Source organism: Protopterus annectens, chromosome 6.part0, assembly GCF_019279795.1.
Source record: "Protopterus annectens isolate FY-2018-M chromosome 6.part0, PAN1.0, whole genome shotgun sequence".
Lineage (NCBI taxonomy): Eukaryota > Metazoa > Chordata > Ceratodontiformes > Protopteridae > Protopterus > Protopterus annectens.
Genome location: NC_056737.1, coordinates 1,448,879,796 through 1,448,899,451, shown reverse-complemented (window position 1 = coordinate 1,448,899,451; position 19,656 = coordinate 1,448,879,796).

Below are 19,656 nucleotides of genomic sequence, written 5' to 3'. Positions count from 1 at the left end.
AACTAGAAAATTGAATGATTATGGAAATAGATTGTGTAGTAGGATAAAACTATTAAAAAACATTCGATAGTGAAAATCCTATGACAGGCTGGCAGACTTAAATGTTACTGCCCAACTTAATGACTTGATAAAAAAAAAATTTTTTTTACTTTATCTATCTTCTGTTTTAATTTTTGTTTTTACTCATAGTATTTGATTCTAGCCTAAATTTGCTAAATAACTCTGTATAACTCTACCTTTTAATGTTAATTTTGTAACAAATTTTTATTTTATTTTAATTATACTTTATTGTATTTCCTTGTCATTGTTGCTGCTCGGAGCTTTTCTCCCCGGGCCTCTACTGAAAATGAACATGCATCCAGTTAGACTAGCCCGGGCAACAAATGTAAAATAAAATAAATAAATAAACAAATAAATAAATATCCATTAAACCTATCTTGAAAATTAATTGCAATTGCCAATTAAATTCTCTCTTTTCAATGACAGTTTCCCAGTCATCAAAATAGTAAAGCCAATTTTTTTTTTAAATCCTTGCACACCAAAGAATGTTTGTAAAGGGCATTGCAGGAATTGGCCTTACCAACTGCATATACATGCTGATAAATCCTTGTCAGCTAGGGTACAATAGTATTTCCTACCTAAAATGCTGGACAAGATAGGCAGAGGGCTATATATACACACACAACACGGTTAGCATTGCAGTCATACATCCCCTTTAACAGTGATCAATCTGGGAAAACCTTGCACTGAAAAACTACCACCATCAAAAATAAATCTGCATTGTTTACATGTTCAAGGTTTCATGCGTCAACCATTGGTAAAAACACTGTTATAATGCCTGCCTGCTTCTAGAATAGTTTTAAAACTTTTAGTGTTCTTGAGAACAAACCTCAGTTGTTGCCCTAACCAGTTAGGTAGGCCAAGGCATCCAAAAACAGTACTCCAATGTGCATTGATGGAATTTTTTTTTTATTCTTGACCATCACGGCTTTAGATTGTTGAATGATGGAGCCATATCCATAATTTCTATGCTCTATCACAAACCCACTAAGGTTGGCCAACATACAGTGGATATAAAAAGTGTACACACCCCTGTTAAAATGCCAGGTTTTTGTGATATAAAAACTGAGACCACAATAAATCATTTCAAAACTTTTCCCACCTTTAATGTGACCTATAACCTCTACAATTCAATTGCAAAGCAATCTGTTAGAGGAAAAATATAAAAAAATAAAAAATGTACAATAAGCTGGTTGCATAAGTGTGCACCCCTAAACTAATACTTTGTTGAAGCAAGTCTTCTTTGGTAGGAAACTATCAGCATGACACATCTTGACATGGCAATATTTGTCCACTCTTCCTTGCAAAAGCTCTCCAAATCTGTCAGATTGTGTGGGCATCTCTTGTGCACAGCCCTCTTCAGGTCACCCCAGACATCTTCTATTGGATTTATGTCTGGGCTCTGGCTGGGCCACTCCAAAACTTTAATTTTCTTTTGGTGAAGCCATTCTTTTGTTGACTTGGATGTATGCTTCGGGTCATTATGTTGAAAGGTGAAATTCCTCTTCATCTTCAGCTTTCTAGCAGATGCCTGAAGGTTTTGGGCCAAAGGTGACTGGTAATTGGAACTGTTCATAATTCCCTCCACCTTGACTAAAGCCCCAGTTCCAGCTGAAGAAAAGCAACCCCAAAGCATGATACTACCACCACCATGCTTCACCATGGCGATGGTGTTCTTTTGGTGATGTGAAGTGTTGTTTTTGTGCTCAATGTACCTTTTGGAATTGTGGCCAAAAAGTTCAACCTTGGTCTCATCAGACCATAACACATTTTCCCACATGTTTTTCTGAGACTTGATATATTGTTTTGCAAATTTTAGCCAGACCTGGATGTTTTTCTGTGTAAGAAAAGGCTTCCGTCTTGCAACCCTACCCCATAGGCCAGACATATGGAGAATACGGGAGATTGTTGTTATATGTAGTACGCAAACAGTACTTGCCAGAAATTCCTGCAGCTCCTTCAGTGTTGCTGTAGGTCTCTTGGCAGCCACCCTAACCAGTTTTCATCTTGTTTTTTCATCAATTTTGGAGGGACAACCAGTTCTTTGTAACATCACTGTTGTCCCATATTCTCTCCACTTTTTGATAACTGTCTTCACTGTGTTCCATGGTATATCCAATGCTGTGGAAATTTCTTTGTGCCCTTCTCCTGACCGATGCCCTTCAACAATGAGATCCCTCTGATGCTTTGTAAGCTCTCTATGAACCATGGCGTTTGCTGTAGCAGGCAACTGAGTAAATGTCACGAAAATCCTACTAGGACAGCCAAACTTTATTTGGTGTTAACCAGTCTCTCTAACTGATGGTAGGTGTGTACCCAAAAAGACTGAATGCTGTAATTAAATTAAAAGGCACTTCAGCAAAGTATTAGTTTAAGGGTGTGCACACTTATGCAACCAGCTGATCGTACATTTTTTATTTGTTATATTTTTCCCCCTAACAGATGTTTGTTTTTCAATTGAATTGTACAGGCTATAGGTCACATTAAAGGTGGGAAAAGTTTTGAAATTATTTATTGCAGTCCCATTTGTTTATATCACAAAAATCTGGCATTTTAAAAGGTTTGTGTATATTTTTTATATCCGCTGTACCCTGTGGTTAGCCACTATTTTTAAACATTTCACAAAGTTTAGTGACCTTAACTTGGAAGTTCATGTTATCAGAAACTAGAAATAGCCTGATTAGTTGACCTCTCACCAAGTTCTTTTTCTGCCATACAGGATGCTGGCTATCAAAATGCAAGTAAGCATTCGAAAAAGTGTTTTTCCTGAAAATGTTGAACTCATGTTTTTGTTCAAAATATTTATATGATGTAATGCCAAGAAAAATGAATAGATTGTGTGTTCCATAAAAACCTAAATTCCTCTAAACTGGCCTTACATGGAATAAATAGGTCATCCAGGTACCTTAAAAGTACAGTTTTGTACCTACCATAAATGTAGATGTTCGAAGATCCACATTGCTGCAGTCATAACCTGTGGGTAGTCCGCTGTCCTCGGTCGGCCCGAATACCAAAGTGTTAGGCTGGCGTCGGTCATGGTCGCTCAGCTCTGACGTCAGTACGCCGTGATATTAAAGCGCATGACCGACGTCATATCCTCAGTCTTTCTTGCCCCAGATGTCAGAAGGCCCTAAAAAGAAAGGCCATAGCCAAAAACAGAAAACCTCCAAAACCCATGTACAAACAATATTTACAACCCAAACCACACAACCACTCCAAACTACAGAGGGGAAGGAGGGAGGGTAAATTGGACTGCAGCAATGTGGATCTTCGAACATCTACATTTATGGTAGGTACAAAACTGTACTATGTTCTTCATCTCACATTGCTGCAGTCATAACCTGTGGGTAGAATCCCAAAGCAAAGGTAAAGGGAGGTTGGCAAAATCATAAAGCATTGGGAGCTGCTAACATGCCCTGTAAAACTGCAGTGGCAAACCCAGCCCTAGATTTGGAATAAAGAGGGAGATGGTAATGTTTAGAAAAAGTGTGCACTGAACTCCAAGTAGCTGCTTCCAAAATATCTTTAGTAGCTACACCCCTTAAAAAAGCAGAAGTGGCAGTAGCCCTAGTGGAATGAGGTCCGATTCCAGCCGGAATCTCCTTACCATGATGAGAATAACAAAAAGCAATACAATGGCCAATCCACTTAGAAATAGTTTGTTTTGAAACAGGTTTCCCCCTGAGAGCCCAAAGCAAAAGAAACAAATAATTGTTGAGACTGTCTGAACCCTTTAGTTCTGCTCAAATAATAACGCAACTGCCTGTGAATATCCAAAGTGTGTAAAATTTTCTCCCCTTTATTTTGGGGATCAGCATAAAATGTAGGCAAATGAATAGATTGGTTCAAGGCCACATTTGAAACCACTTTAGGCATAAAAGTAGGGTTAGTACGCAGGGATACCCTATCCTTATGAAAAATCAGGAAGGGTTCAACTGTCATTAGAGCCTGTAATTCAGATACCCTTCTAGCAGACGTAATGGCCAACAAAAAAGCAGTCTTCCAAGACAAAAACTTCAACTCAGATGTAGCTGCAGGTTCAAAAAGAGGTAAAGTGAGTTTTTCCAACACAAAATTGAGATCCCAGGAAGGAGTAGGAGCTCTACGCGGGGGTCTTATGTTCTTTGCCCCTCTAAGAAATTGCTTAAACAAAGGATGAGAGAATAATGGTGGGTCACAGTCATAGTGAGCAGAAATGGCTGCAGCATGAACTTTTACAGAGGAGAAAGACAAACCCTTGTCTAATAATTCTGTAAGATACTGAAGTGAAACACTCAAATTAGGCCCGGAAACATCAAAGCCCTTTGCTTTGCTCCAAATAAAAAATCTCCTCCATTTATCAGCATAAACGTTCCTTGTACTAGGCCTTCTGGCCTCCAAAATGACATTCAAAACTTGTTGAGGAAGCTGCGACCCTCCAGGTTCTAGAACAGAATATGCCAGGCTGTCAGATGCAGGGACTGTATCCTGATATTGAGGAAATGATTGCCTGCCTGGGACAAAAGGTGTGGAATGGATGGCAAAGGCCAAGGAGGCTCCCGTACTAAACTCCTCAGCAGAGGGTACCAGTGCTGCCGTGGCCAATCTAGAGCTATTAGAATCATGGAGGGCTTGTCCTGTCTGACCTTCAAGAGCACCTTGGGAAGGAGAGGCAGAGGAGGAAAGGCATAGACGTGAAGATTGTTCCAACTGAATGATAGAGCATCCACTTTCCAAGCTTTTGGATGAAACATCTTTGTGCAAAACCTTGGCAACTGGAAATTTAGTGGAGAAGCGAACAGATCTATGTCTGGAGTCCCCCAAATCACTGTCAACTGTCGAAATACATGAGGATCCAACTTCCACTCGTGGGGATCCACCATCTGTCTGCTCAAAACATCCGCTAAGGAGTTCTGTGCTCCTGGCAGAAACCTTGCCTGAAGAGTGAGGTGCAAACTGAGAGCAGTCTCCCACAAAATCATAGCTTGCCTGCAAAGAGGGCGATGGGTTCCCCTTGCTTGTTGATGTACCACATGACAGTTGTGTTGTCTGTTTGAATCAACACTTGTCCTGGGTGAAGTAGATCCTTGAAAGCCATCAATGCAAATTGGACTGCTAACATCTCCTTCAAGTTGATATGCAAATGTTGAAGTCTGGCAGGCCACGTGTCTTGAACCCATTTTCCATTGAGGTGTGCTCCCAAGCCTTGTCTGAGGCATCTGTCGTTAAGATCTGACTCGCCTCTGGTTGGGTCACAGAGAGTCCCTTGTTTAGGTGACATTCCTGAGCCCACCACAAAAATTCCTTTTGAATGCAAGGTATTATCTGAATGACAGTGTCCAAATCGTGGCAGTGTTGAGTCCATACACTTTTGAGATACCATTGTAGCTTCCTCATATGCAGTTTGGCATTGGGAAGCACCAGAATACAAGATGCCATGAACCCCAAGGCTTGAAGGACTGTCCTTGCAGTCAGCCTGGACCGTAGAGACAATTGTTGGAAGTAAAGTGTAAGATTTCTTTGCTTGTCCGGGGTCAAAAAGGCCATCTGAGAGGCTGTATTCAGTCTCACACCCAGAAAGCACATTTCCTGAGAGGGTACTAGACTGGACTTTGTTTCATTCACAGAATACCCTAGGCACCTTAACACTGCCATAACATACTGTAGATGGTGAAGTAGCTTGTCTTTGTCTTGAGCAAGAATCAGGCAATCGTCCAAATAAGGATAACTTTGTATTCCTCTTAAACTTAAGAAGGCTATCACCGGAGCCAGAACCTTTGTGAACACCCTGGGCGCAGTAGATAAGCCAAAGGGCAATGCAGAGAACTGATAATGAAAAGTCCCAGCCCGAAAACGCAGGAATCTCCTGCAACTGGGCCTGATAGGAACATGAAGATAAGCCTCTTTGAGATCCAGAGTTACCATCCAGTGATCTTTGCAACAACTTCTGCCTCTGTTGGGCAAAGTCAACATTTTGAATTTTGGAATGTCCAGGTATGTGTTGAGGATAGATAAATCCAAAATTGGCCTCCAAGTGTTTCCTTTCTTTGGTACAAGAAACAGGCGAGAATAAAATCCTAGGCCCACTTCTGACAGAGGAACCTGCTGTATAGCCCCCATTTGAAGAAGTAAAGAAATCTGTTTGTGAGCCTCCACCCTTTGCTGAGGAGGAACGTCTGGCATGCCTTTGAAAGGAGGCAATGTGTGGAAATAAAACTTGTAGCCTCGGTCTATAATGTCCAACACCCATTTGTCCTGGGTGACTAAAAGCCAATTTTGTCTGAAAAGTGCCAACTTTCCTCCCAGAGGAGCTGCCAGACAGGAAGGATCTGGCAGCTGAAGATGCAGGTCATTGGGTCTGTTTACGAAAGGACTGGCCCCTGCCCTCACCTGTAGATTGTGCAGGGGAACTCCACGTTCTAGGCCTGAAAGAACCCTGAGCTCTGCCCCTACCACGTCTAGATCTGCCCCTAGACTGTAAATCAGAAGAAGGGTAAGGCCATTCCTTAGTAGGCCAATTTCTGCTAAACTTAGGGGGCTGCACCTGCAAAAAATCCTTAACAGTCTGCATAGACTTAACTTTGTCTTCCATTTTCTTCAAGACTGACTCCACAGGAGAACCAAACAAAACCTCAGATTGAAGAGGAGTATCCAAAATTCGAGCTTTAACATGCTCTGACAAGTTCTGATCCTTAAGCCAGGCGTGCCTACGAATAACTGATCCAGTGGCAGCCACCCTGGAAGAAGCCTGTAAAGCATCAAAACCACACTGCAAAGAATGCTTACCCACCTGATCAGAGGCATGAACCAAATCCTGTAATTCCTTACACTCTATGCCCTCTGCCAAAGCATCTACCTTAGACTTTAACTGAGTAAGGAGAAAATTCTGGTACTTCAACATATGAAACTGGCAATTCAAAGCCCTCATTGCTAGAGTGGAAGAGGTATACACTTTTTTACCCCACCTATCCAAAGCTCTAGAATCTTTATCCATAGGAAATGGATTCTTTACAACAGAAGCCCTGACACCCTTAGGACCCTGGCTAATAGTTTCTGGGTCAGCCCTTGGGCTCTTATACAGATATTTATGAGCCTCTGGCACTCTGTAATACCTATCTGGTTTAACCGGTGCAGGAGGCAAAGAGTCTGGATTAAGGGAAGCCTCAGAGAAAACATCTTGAACAACATCCAAAACAGGAGGTATAGCCAAGGGCCTATGTTGTGGTAAAAACAAAAATTCCCTAAGCCTCTTTCGGGAATCTGAGAAATCCTGTCCTTCCCATTTAAAATGCTCCCTCATAGAATGCAGGGTTTCTGAAAAAGAAAAATCCTCTGGAGGAGAAGCAGAAGGACTAGAATCCTCTGTGTCTGAATCAGAATAAGGAGGAAAATCCTGAATGTCTTCAGCCGAAGACTCTGAGTAATCTGAAGAATGTTCCAAACCTTCCACCTCTGGCTCCACCCTAGGCCTCTTATCTGGGGGGGGGGGGCAAAGAACCTCTGATTAAGGAAATCAAATCTTCTGCCATTTTTAGCATGTGTTTTTTAGGTACAGAACCTGCAGAACTAGGACTGACACCAGAGGAAGACAAACCAGGCCTGACCTTGGAAGGTACCTTAGAGACAGAAGGGGAAGGCCTAACCACCTTATGCAAAGAAGGGAGTACAGCAACCTGAGAGGCCCCCTCAGCCTGACCCGACTCCTGAGAGGCCACATCTTGCAAAATTAACGGCTCCCCCTGAGACTCAGCTGAAACCTCGGCTGGATCCACAGAGTCCACCGTAGTTTCTAAAGAACCGGCGTCCGGAACGGACGACTCATCCTGCTTGGACTTTAACGATTTTTCCTTGCGCTTCTTAGCGGTAGCGGGCATCGGAGGATCCGACGGCATATTGCAATTACACCGCTTACCGAAGACAAGCCTAGCGCAATCTAACCTACGTTTAATGGTGCGCTTATTAAATCTAGCACAAAAGCGACACCCGACTACGTCGTGCTCAGGCCCCAAACAAGGAATACAGAGAGAGTGGTAATCCCTATGAGGTATCTGTTTCCCACAAGAAATGCAATTATTCACTTTTTCTGACATCCGGTTTTAACTGAGGCAAGAAAAGACAAAAATATTCCCCAACGGGGTACTTAGCCCAACTTGGTTTTCGGTCTGAAACTCAGAATACGAAAATTTCAGAACGCCGAACGGCACTTGCAAACGCTGCTTCTGCTTCGGACCATGCGGCAAGAAAGACTTAGGATATGACGTTGGTCATGCGCTTTAATACCACAGCGTACTGACGTCAGATCTGAGCGACCATGACAGACGCCAGCCTAACACTTTGGTATTCGGGCCGACCGAGGACAGCGGACTACCCACAGGTTATGACTGCAGCAATGTGAGATGAAGAACATCTTAAATCCAGAGGTTTTCCAGAACCATAAAGCCATGTTGGCAAAAATGGGGATTGAAGCTGCCCCAATGGCCATACCTCCATGTTGTTTGTAGTATTCACCTTCTCAGTTTACAGAGTTGTTAGTCAGCACCAGCTCTCTGCACTGGAGAATTAACCTAGCGTCCATGTTGCTCAAAACAGTGCCCATGATCATAGCTTGATGAAATAAATCCATCCCCTCTTCATGGGGAATTACAGAGAATAAATCTTGGATGTCAATTGTGACAAAAAGAGCCTCTGGCGAAAACATGCCTTTAGACATGATTTCAAGAAAATGCCAGGAGTCCTTTAATAAATGTTGCTTGTCCAAAGTAAATGATGAGCTTAAAGTCTACATATTTGGCCAGACGTTCTGTTTTAGATCCAGTAGGCACAACAATGGGTGTTAAGAGGGGTCAGAAATCAATTTATGGAACTTGAGAATACCAAAGATCCCTAGGATCCTAGGCTTGTTATTCCCTGGTTTTCATAGGTAAATAAAACATTACAAAAATGTCCTCCAGTATCAGATCATCATAATAAGCAATATTGATTTTGTTTCATGAAACCTCAGTGAAGAATTTTCCATTATGCATATAGTCCAACAATTTTGGAGGAATAACAGTGTTGGTCCCTTAGCACCACTCCACCACCTTTATCCAGTTTCATGATACGCAAACGTTTGCCGTTGGCCAATGTATGTAAAAGCTCCCTCTCACCAGAAGTAAGGTTGTAAAATTTAGTTTTTTTGTTCTTATGACACCATTCCCTAACACTTCCCTCACACAACTATTTGAACAAATGAATTCTAGGTAGGAGGAGTAGATTGAAAGTACCAGTTCTACTTAAGCCATGACTGGGTGAACTTTCATCATTAGATGGTAGAATACATTGCAAGTTCAGCTTCGTAGTAAACAAGTTAAGTTCAGTCAATAAATCTCCCTTATCACTCTGGCTAGAAGACACACATTTAAAGCCTTTTTGAAATGATGTGCTGAAAGTGTGGGTGAAAAATTAAGAAGTTATGTACCTACCATAACGTTCCATGTTAGTTGTCTTCGCTCGCCTTCTTTCTTGCTGGATGGGTTCAGAGCCGATCCTCGGCTCCGACTCGGCACTTGCTAAGCTCGAGAGCTAATTTTACCAGCTCGAGGCAACCCTATATCCCATGATGCAAGGCGAAGACTACCCAGATCTCGTTTGGTAGCTAAGGAAATTAGGAATATACTCCTCCAACTGTAGAGGAGGAAGAAAAAGTAACAATACTAAATGACAATCATAAACATCATAATCCTCTAGAAAGGATCAACCTAATCTAGTGACACTAGAAGCTGACTGGCTAGAAAAAGAATAAAACCTCTTAACAGAAGAGCCATAATCTTCTCGGTCTGACCAGGCTAGGGGGATGGAGGGCGGGACGCAAGAAAGAAGGCGAGAGAAGACAACTAACATGGAACGTTATGGTAGGTACATAACTTCTTAATGTTAAGTTGCCAATCTCGCCTTCATTCTTGCTGGATGGGACCGCGTCCCTAGCACCTCTATCCTGGGTGGCTCAATGGAACAGACTCTTGAGAACGGTGGAACCAAAATTCGCTCTATCTCTGGAGGCCAAGTCTAATTTGTAATGTGAAACAAATGTATGAGGAGAGGCCCATGTGGCTGCTGCACAAATAGTGTCTATTGGAAGTCTAGCTTGAAAAGCTGTCGATGTAGCTAGAGCTCTGGTAGAATGGGCTTTTGGCTTAGAAATCAACTCTTTGCCTCTGAGCTGATAAATGTAAGTAATCACAGACGACAGCCATCTAGATAAAGTCACCTTGGAAACTGGAAGGCCTTTCCTGTTCTCTGCATAGGATAGAAACAGTTGATCAGATTTCCTAAAAAGTTTAGTTTTGTCCAGATAATATCTGAGCTGGCAGTGAACATCAAGACAATGTAATTTTTGTTCCGCTCTATCAGAATAATTCGGGAAAAACACTGGAAGATCAATGGATTGATTTAGGTTAGTCTGCGATGCCACTTTTGGTAAGAAAGACGGATTAGTCCTTAGAGATACCCTGTCTTTGTGGAAGATTAAGTAGGGAGGACGAATGCAGAGAGCATGAAGCTCAGATACTCTCCTGGCAGAAGTAATGGCGACTAGAAAAAGTGTCTTCCAAGAAAGAAATTTCAAAGAACAGGTAGCCGCAGGTTCGAAAGGGGGAAGAATCAAGGATGTTAAAATTAAATTTAGATCCCACTGTGGTGGGGGGTCTCTAATCGGAGGTTTAAGTAAAAAGATACCTCGAAGGAATGCCTTGCAAAGTTTATGTGACATAATGTTGTGGTCCAAAAGGCCTATATGAAAATTCGAAATGGCTGCCAGCTGAACTTTTACTGTGGAAGAAGAGGATCCTGAATGAAAAATCTCAGCTAGGAAGTCCAAGACCGAATGAATCGGAGCAGTATAGGGGTCTATGTTCCTAGCTTTTGCCCAGAAGGAGAAACGTCGCCATTTACTAGTGTAAATCCTTCTGGTAGAAGATTTTAGGGAAGCTACTATGATATCCCGGACGGGATTAGAAATCACAGGAAGCCTGGCTAAGGATGGAAGTGGAGCAACCAAGCAGTGAGGTTGAAAGAAGGTATGGATTGGTGCAGCTGCCCCGACTGGTGGGTCAGAAGATCTGGAACCGGGTCCAGATGCCATGGCTGTACCAAGAGATAACGATGTAGGAACAGAAACCATATCTGTCGAGGCCAATAAGGGGCAATGAGAATCAACTTGGCTCTCAAGGCGGTTGCTTTCTGGATTAGTTGAGGTATCAGCGGAAAGGGGGGAAAGGCATAAAGAAGTCCCCGGGGCCAATCTTGGGTTAGAGCGTCTCTGGGGGGATGGCCTGGAAGGGGGAAGAGAGAGAAGAAGTCTGGGCATTTGCTGTTTTGAGGTGTAGCGAAAAGGTCGCAGCAAGGAAGGCCCCACTTCTGAAAAATCTCTTCTGTCACTGATTGTTTGAGAGACCACTCGTGAGGCATGAGAATAGCTCTGCTCAATCTGTCCGCTATGATGTTGGATTTCCCGGGGATATGTGTTGCTATCAGAAACCGCCGAGAAGAAATTGCCCATTGCCAAAGTCTGAGAGCCTCTCGACACAGTGGATAGGACTTGGTTCTGCCCTGTTTGTTGATATACCACACTACGGACATATTGTCCGTTTGGACTGCAATAGTTCCCAGGGGAAGAGAGTCGTTGAGGGCTTGCAACATTAAAAGCACTGCTCTCATCTCCAGGACATTTATGTGCAGATGGTATTCGAAAGGTTGCCAAGTGCCATGGACCATCCTGCCCTGATAATGTCCCCCCCACCCGATCAGGGAGGCGTCCGATGTAACCGTGGTGACCGGGGGCAGGAGGAACAAAGGGTCTGCCCTGATGGACTTGAGGGGACGATATCCACCAGGTCAGATGCCTTTTGCAAGTTGAAGTTATTGTGATCTTGTGACGCATGGGAAGTTGTTGAAAAGACCATTGAGCGAATAGCATCCATTGTAGAAGACGCATGTAAAAGCGGGCAAAGGGAAGAAGTGTTATGGCGGCCGCCATAAGACCCAATACTTTCAGAGCAAATCTGGCCTGAATTTTGTTGCTGAGAAGAATCACCTGGACGTGACTTTGTATGTCTAAGATCCTTTGGTCTGTTAACTTTGCTGAAAGTTGTACGGTGTCCAATTTTGCACCTATAAAAGTAATAGATTGACAAGGCGGCAAGGCACATTTTTCGAAATTTATAGAAATCCTTAGCCCTCTGCAAATGTGAATGGTGTAATCTCTGGCTTGGAGAAGTTGATGCCTGGTGGTGGCAGTGAGGAGCCAGTCATCTAGATATGGAAACACCTGGAATCCTTGACGTCTCAGGTGAGTCGTAACCGCTGCCATACATTTGGTGAACACTCTGGGGGCTGTAGTGAGTCCAAAGGGCAGGGCCCTGAATTGGAAGTGACTGGTCCCCAGCCGAAAGCGCAGAAATCTTCTGGAGCGCCTGTGAATTTTTATGTGATAGTATGCATCCTGAACATTTATCGAGCACATCCAATTGTCCTTGCCCAGAAAGGGTAGAATGGACTGAAGCGTGACCATCCAGAATCTTGATTTCTTTACAAACTTGTTTAGTTTGCTCAGATCTAATATTGGTCTCCAGTCCCCTGTCTTTTTTGGAACTAAAAAGAACCTTGAGTAGATTCCAGATCCTATTTGGTCCGCTGGGACTGGCTGGATGGCTCTTTTTGCTAGCAGTTTTGATATTTCTAGTACTGCTAGTTCCCTTAGACAGGGTGGAACATCTGGAAGGGTTCCCTTTTGCTGAATTGGGGTTTGAATAAAGGGAATTTTGTAACCCTCAGATATAATCGACTGTACCCATTTGTCTTGAGAAAGGGAAAGCCAGGCTATTGGGTACAGCGATAATCTTCCCCCGACTGCCTCCGAAGGTGGACAATCGGGCAACATCTCAGGGATGCTGGAAGGGTTTGTCAGAAAGAGGCTCTCTGCTACCCTGATTCTGCAGACCCCCTCTGCCCCTAGGGCGGCGTCTATTATTGTTACCCCCTCTGCCTCTGGGGGTAAACGGACTTCGTGCGTCAGGCGTGACTCCTTGAGATTTGCGGAACCACATTTTCCCTCCCTTCTGTCCTTTGGGGTAAGGTCTTGAAGGGGTGGAGAAACGGACTCCTACGGCAGAAAAGTCTTGCCATCTTGTTCGCATCTAGTCAAAGTGTCTTTCACTTGAGGTCCGAACAAGGTCGAACCATCAAAAGGGGAGTTTGTGAAGGACGCCTTGAAGGGGTCTGCAAAATTACAAAGCCGCATCCAGGACTGACGCCTTAAAGCCACTCCTGTGCCTGCGGCCCTACTCCCTCCATCGGCTGCATAAGAAATGAGCCGCATAGAGGAGTTAACAATGGAGTTAAGGATTCCTAGCTGTGAGCTAATCTTATCGAGACCCAGCAGCTGACGGATCCTGTAAAACTTCTCCCAACTCTTTAAGAACATCTCTTTGAAGGCGGGTGAAGTGGCACAAGTAGTTCAGCGATCTCATGGCAAAAGTCGCTGAAGAAAAAATCCGCTTGCCATACCTGTCCATAGTCCTAGAATCCTTGTTAGGAGGATGGACAGGTACTGAAGGATCAGCTAGTTCCTTCTTGGTGGCAGCAGCCACCACCATGGCATCAACTGGGACACCCTTTGTCAAATATTGTCTATCTGGTGGGGCCGTGATGAATTTAGAAGGCCTCCTAGGAATAGGTTCCACCGAATCCGGAGCCATCCACGCCTTTCGAGCCACTACATCCATAAGAGGGTCGAAAGGCGGAGACACCCAGGAGGTGGAGGGTCGAGATCCTAACACCTCCAGGTATACTGACTCATCCTCGGAAGGATTAAGGGAGGGCCAGTTCCCCCTCTGCTTAAGGAGTTCAAGGATGTCTGAGAAAGAGACATCCTCAGAGGAGGACCTTGGGGATCCCTCCAACTCATCCAGGTCAGTATCAGATGTAATAGACTCGGGGGAGTCTAGATGTTTCCTCTTACATGTCCTCTTACGCGGAGGTTCACCTGACGGATCAGGAGAAGCCTCAGAAGAGGAAGATATTCCCAATGGGGAAACCTGAGGCGTTGGATCTCTGGGTCCGGGAGCAAGACAGTGGGAAGAGATGTCAGCAGGCACTGTAGTGGGAGGAGCTGATGGAACTGTCCGTTGACTAAGCCCAGGGGCTAGTACACTCCTCATCACCTCGAAGGCTCCCCCATCAGAGAGACCAGAAGGTTCCCGCTCCGAAGACATAGGAACTCCAGGCCTCACCAAGAGGGAAGGCTCCAAGGCAGATGTCGGGGCTGAGCTCACCAACGCCGAAGCCCCAAGAGGGAGAACGGGGTCGGACAAGGGTCCGATGCCACTCGCCCCCTCGGAGCCGACGAGAGACCAGACGCCCGGATCCCTCCAATGAAGGCCTCAAGGAGGAAATCGGAGCAGAGGACGACAGAGCCGAAAGGGGTGGTATCGGCTCCGAAGCTACAACGGTCACGGTTCCGAGGAGCTCCAGCTCCGAGCTCTGTAAGAGAGTCAAAGGAGGAATGTTTGGTGGATGTGAAATAGCTACCATCTGTTGAGACGGGCTATGGAGCATTTGGGCCAATGCCTGAGACTTTAATAGTCTACTCACCACTCTCTCAAGGTCGTGATCAGACAGCCTGGACGACCGAGAAGAACGGCTCCGATGGCTCCGCTCCGAGAGCAAGGGTGATCTCGGAGCCGAACGTATCGACTCTAATGAGGGGGGTCGAGATCTCTTTTTAGAGATCGATGGAGCCAAAGGAGCCGAGGATACGTCGGCTCAGAGCAAGGGTGATCTCGGAGCCGAACGTATCGACTCTAATGAGGGGGGTCGAGATCTCTTTTTAGAGATCGATGGAGCCAAAGGAGCCGAGGATACGTCGGCTCCAGCCGGAGCCAACACTGAATGTCCAGATTTAGCAGTATCGGCACCGGATGGAGCCGATACTGCGACTGCTAGAATGGAAGGATCGGCTCCAGCCGGAGCCGTTCTCAACACTGGAGAAGATAAACCAGTAGCCAACGGCTTGGAACTTTCAGCCGAAGGCTTGATAGGTTTCGAGGGCTTCCCCGGCGCTGACTTAGTCGGGGAGCTCTCAGGCTTTAATAAGCCCCTCAATATCAATTTATTTCTGCGCTCCTGCAGGACTCTTGGGCTGAAGGCATGACAGATAGCACAAGAGTCCTGCAGGTGCAGAGGTCCCAGGCAGTAAACACAAGAAGTGTGACCGTCTGTCAGAGACATCTTCTGACAGCACGAGTCACACTTCTTGAAGCCTGAGACCTTTGTGTCCTTTGACATAGCTGTGTTGAGGAAACACAAGTTGTCAAGAAAAAAACACCAACACACACACACAAAAAACACCCAATCCTAAACTAAACAGGGATACAACACAGTCAGACACAAAAAAATCCCTGACAGGAAAAAATTTAGGAAGGGGAAGGCCTAAGGCCTAACCTAGGGAAAGGGGATAAATAACCCGAAAAAAAGGGAACACTAACAGGAATAGGGTTAAAATAAGCGTTAAGGTTAACAAAAAACAGCTATAGTTATGAAAAATTAAAGGGGTGAGACTAAAGTCTTATTATTCAGAAACTTACCTGGAGCTGGTAAAAAAAGGCACCTCGTTAGCGAAGCAGCAAACGAGATCTGGGTAGTCTCCGCCTTGCATCATGGGATATAGGGTTGCCTCGAGCTGGTAAAAATAGCTCTCAAGCTTAGCAAGTGCCGAGTCGCAAGAATGAAGGCGAGATTGACAACTTAACATCATATATTATACAACGAACCCCCATTAATATTCCAAAATGTGCACGCCGATTGGTCAGCGTGCACGCTGTAAATCAGAGTTATAGTAATGGAAAAAAGGTCCAGTCGCCCGGACTTTTTCCATTAGTATAACTCTTTTTTACACTGTCTCGCTATTTTAAACAAGTTTAACATAGTGAGACAGCTTTAAAAAGAGTAACGGAGATCTTCCTATTTCGGTTGCTTTTTTTAAAGCTGCCTCGCTATGTTAAACTCCTTTAACATAGCGAGACAGTGTGTAAAAAGCAATGGAGATCTTGCTTTCTCCGTTGCTTCCGCCCACAGCTCTGATGTACTGCGTAAGCATATGCTTGCACAGTACATCAGAACTGCCGCGGAATACCAGACAGCTGCGGAAGGATAGCAAGGAGGCATTATACGATGTCATTATTTAAAAAAAGTAATTATTTTTTTTCTTAAATAATGTCATTGTATAATAGCAATAACCCACTTCTGGGTGTGGGTAATGCTGGATTTACCCACGGTTGTCTTTGTTTGGCCACTCGGACTTCGCCCTCGTGACCAAACCACACCAACCGTGGGTAAATCCAGCATTACCCACACACAGGTGTGGGTTATTGCTATATCATACAATCCCAAAATTAAATACAAAACCAGTACCTTCATTCTCGTCCACTAAGGATTTTGGTGGGATTAATTCCGAAACCATCTGTTCTGGTGATTGGTCTTCTGAATAACCTGTTTGCAGTCTCATTCATGAGGGCTAGAGGGGTGATTAACTTGCTTCTCCCTTCTCTCCTCTAACCTCTTCGATATACAATGGATATTATCATCACCATGTCCCCCATTTAATTCACCCAAGTCGTTGTCAGATGCTCCACTATTATCCGTTGGTTGTCTTCCTCCATGTTGAACTGGGTAGACCGTTTTATTTTTGTAGTCACTGATGTCCCTTAAAATCTTTTTCCATTTCCTTTTAAAAGAAGCTGTCTCATGTTCTGATACCTTTTTCAAGATGCACTCAAAGTCTTTGAGTCGGTACTCGAACAGCAAATCTTTCCGTATCTTGAGGTCAAGATTGCGAATTTTCTCCGGTAGTTGACTTAGCCACTGCAAGCTGTCCCGAACAATAATATCCATATATTTGATGCCCATACCGTCAAAGAATTTGACTACTTCAAAGTGGAACAGACTCAGATAACCCCAAAGGGGTATTTCCAGATTCGTAAGCAGCAAATCAAAGATTTTCAGTGCATTTTCAACAAGGTATCCACCCTTCCTACCTAGCATTCATTTATTTGAACAGTTATATGAGAGAAGTGTGAGGGAATGTTGTCATAACAAAAAAACTACATTTTACAACCTTACCTGCAGTGAGAGGGAGCTTTTGCATACATTGGCCAATGACAAAAGTCTACATATCATGAAACCGGATAAAGGTGAGGGAGTGAGTCAAATAGACAAACCTGGTTATTCCTCCAAAATGTTGGATTATCTATGCTTTACCAAAGTTTCACAAAACCAAATCAATACTGAGTATGACGCTATTGATGGAATTCTGGAGGACATTTTTGTAAAGTTTGACTTCCACCAGGGTATTCCTAGTAGTGAACAAGTCTAGGATCCCAGAGATCTTTGAAAATACCAATATCGATAAATAAATTTCTGTCCCCTCCACCCAAAAGACCCATTGTCGTGCCAGCTAGGTCTAAAACAAAACCCCTGCCCAAATTTGCAGACTTTAAGCTCAAGTCATTTACTGTGAAAAAGCAACACATATTAAAGGAATACTGGCATTTTCTTGAAATCATGTCTAAAGGCAGGTTTTCCCTAGAGGCCCTTTTTGTCACAACTGACAGTATTCTTTGTCATTCCCCATGAAGTGGGGTTGGATTGGTTTCATTAAGCTAAGATCACGGGCACTGATTTCAGAAAAACGGAAGCTAAGTTGATTATTCAGTGCATAGAGCTGGGGCTGACCAACAACTTTGTACACTACAAAAGTGAATACTACAAACAGCATTGAGGTGTGGCAAAGGGGACAGCTTCAGCCCCCATCTTGGTCAACATGGTTTTATGGTTCTGGGAAACCTATATGGTTTTACGTGTCTCTTTCTCTCTCCTCTATGTTCAAAGTTTATTTAAGGAGGGTACTTAAGGTACCTGGACGACAACTTTATTCTATGGAAGGGCAGTTTCTAAGAAATTAGGTAATTTATGGACTTTTTAAATCTTTCCACTAACTTCCTAGAATCTACCCATTAATGGAACACACAATATATTAATTTTCTTGATGTTACATTATATAAAAATTTCCAAGAAAAAATATACAAGCCCAGCACTTTCAGGAAAAAAGCTTACTTGCATTTCAATAGCCAGCATCCTCTATGGCAAAAAAGAACTCGGTGAGAGGTCAACTAATCAGGCTACGTAGATTAGTTTCTAATGACATGAACTCCCAAGATGACATCACAAAACTTTGCAAAATGTTTAAAAATAGGAGTTAGCCACAGCTGATGTTGCACGATATCAGTAGGTTTGTGACAGAATACAGAAACAATACATGTGGCCCCTTTATACGACAATCTGAATCCATGATGGTCAAGAATTAAAACAATGACAAAAGCCCAGGTAACCCCTCACAGGTGTTGGTTCTGCAATACAGCAAAGACATTAATTCTTTGAAATTTCCATCAAATTTCCATCAGTGCACACTGGAGTACTGTTTTTGGATGCCCTGGGCTAACAAACCGGTTAGGTCAACAACCGAGATTTATTTTCAAGAATAATAAACATTTTACAAGTATTCTAGAAGCAGGTAGGAGGTATGACAGTGTTTTTACCAAAGGTTGGGACATGAAACTGTGGAACATATAAACAATGCAGATTCATGGTAGCAGTTTTTCTGTACAAGGTTTTACCAGACAGATCACTGTAAAGGGCAGGTTTGACTGCAATACTAAGGCTGATGTGCGTGTGTGTATTTTATATATATATATTGGTTCCGTTCAGAGTTTCAAAGCTCAAAACTTGAATTTCTATGATCGAAGATCATATGTTCAAAGTTACCAAACAGTGAAAATCTGAACGGAGATTAGCATACAGTGCAGACTGGGAGATTTCCCTTGTACTCGCTGTAGTGAGATCTCGGAGTTGGTAAATATAAGTTGCGGGAGGTGTGGGGGGCAAAGATGGGCTTGCGCACACACACACACACACACATATATATATATATATATATATATATATATTTATATATATATACATAACACACACACACATAAACACACACAATGTATATATATATATATATATATATATATATATATATATATATATAATATACATATATGTATATATATATATATATATATATATATATATATATATGTACACACATATATATATATATATATATATATATATAAATATATATAATATACATACATGTACACACACACACATATATATATATATATATATATATATATCATACACACATATATATATATATATATATATATATATATATATATATATATATGTATGTATATGTGTGTATATATACATAATATATAAGTAGACAGGAGTATAAGGAGATTAGGTGCATGGCAAAGAGAGAGAGGTGGCGAAGGCTAAGGATAAGGCATATGAAGAGTTGTATGAAAGGTTGGATACTAAAGAGGGAGAAAAGGAACTGTACCAACTGGCAAGACAGAGGGACAGAGCTAGGAAAGATGTGCAGCAGGTAAAAGGTGATAAAGGATAATGAGGGAAACATATTCACAAGCGAGGAGAGTGTGTTGAGGAGATGGCAAGAGTACTTTGAGG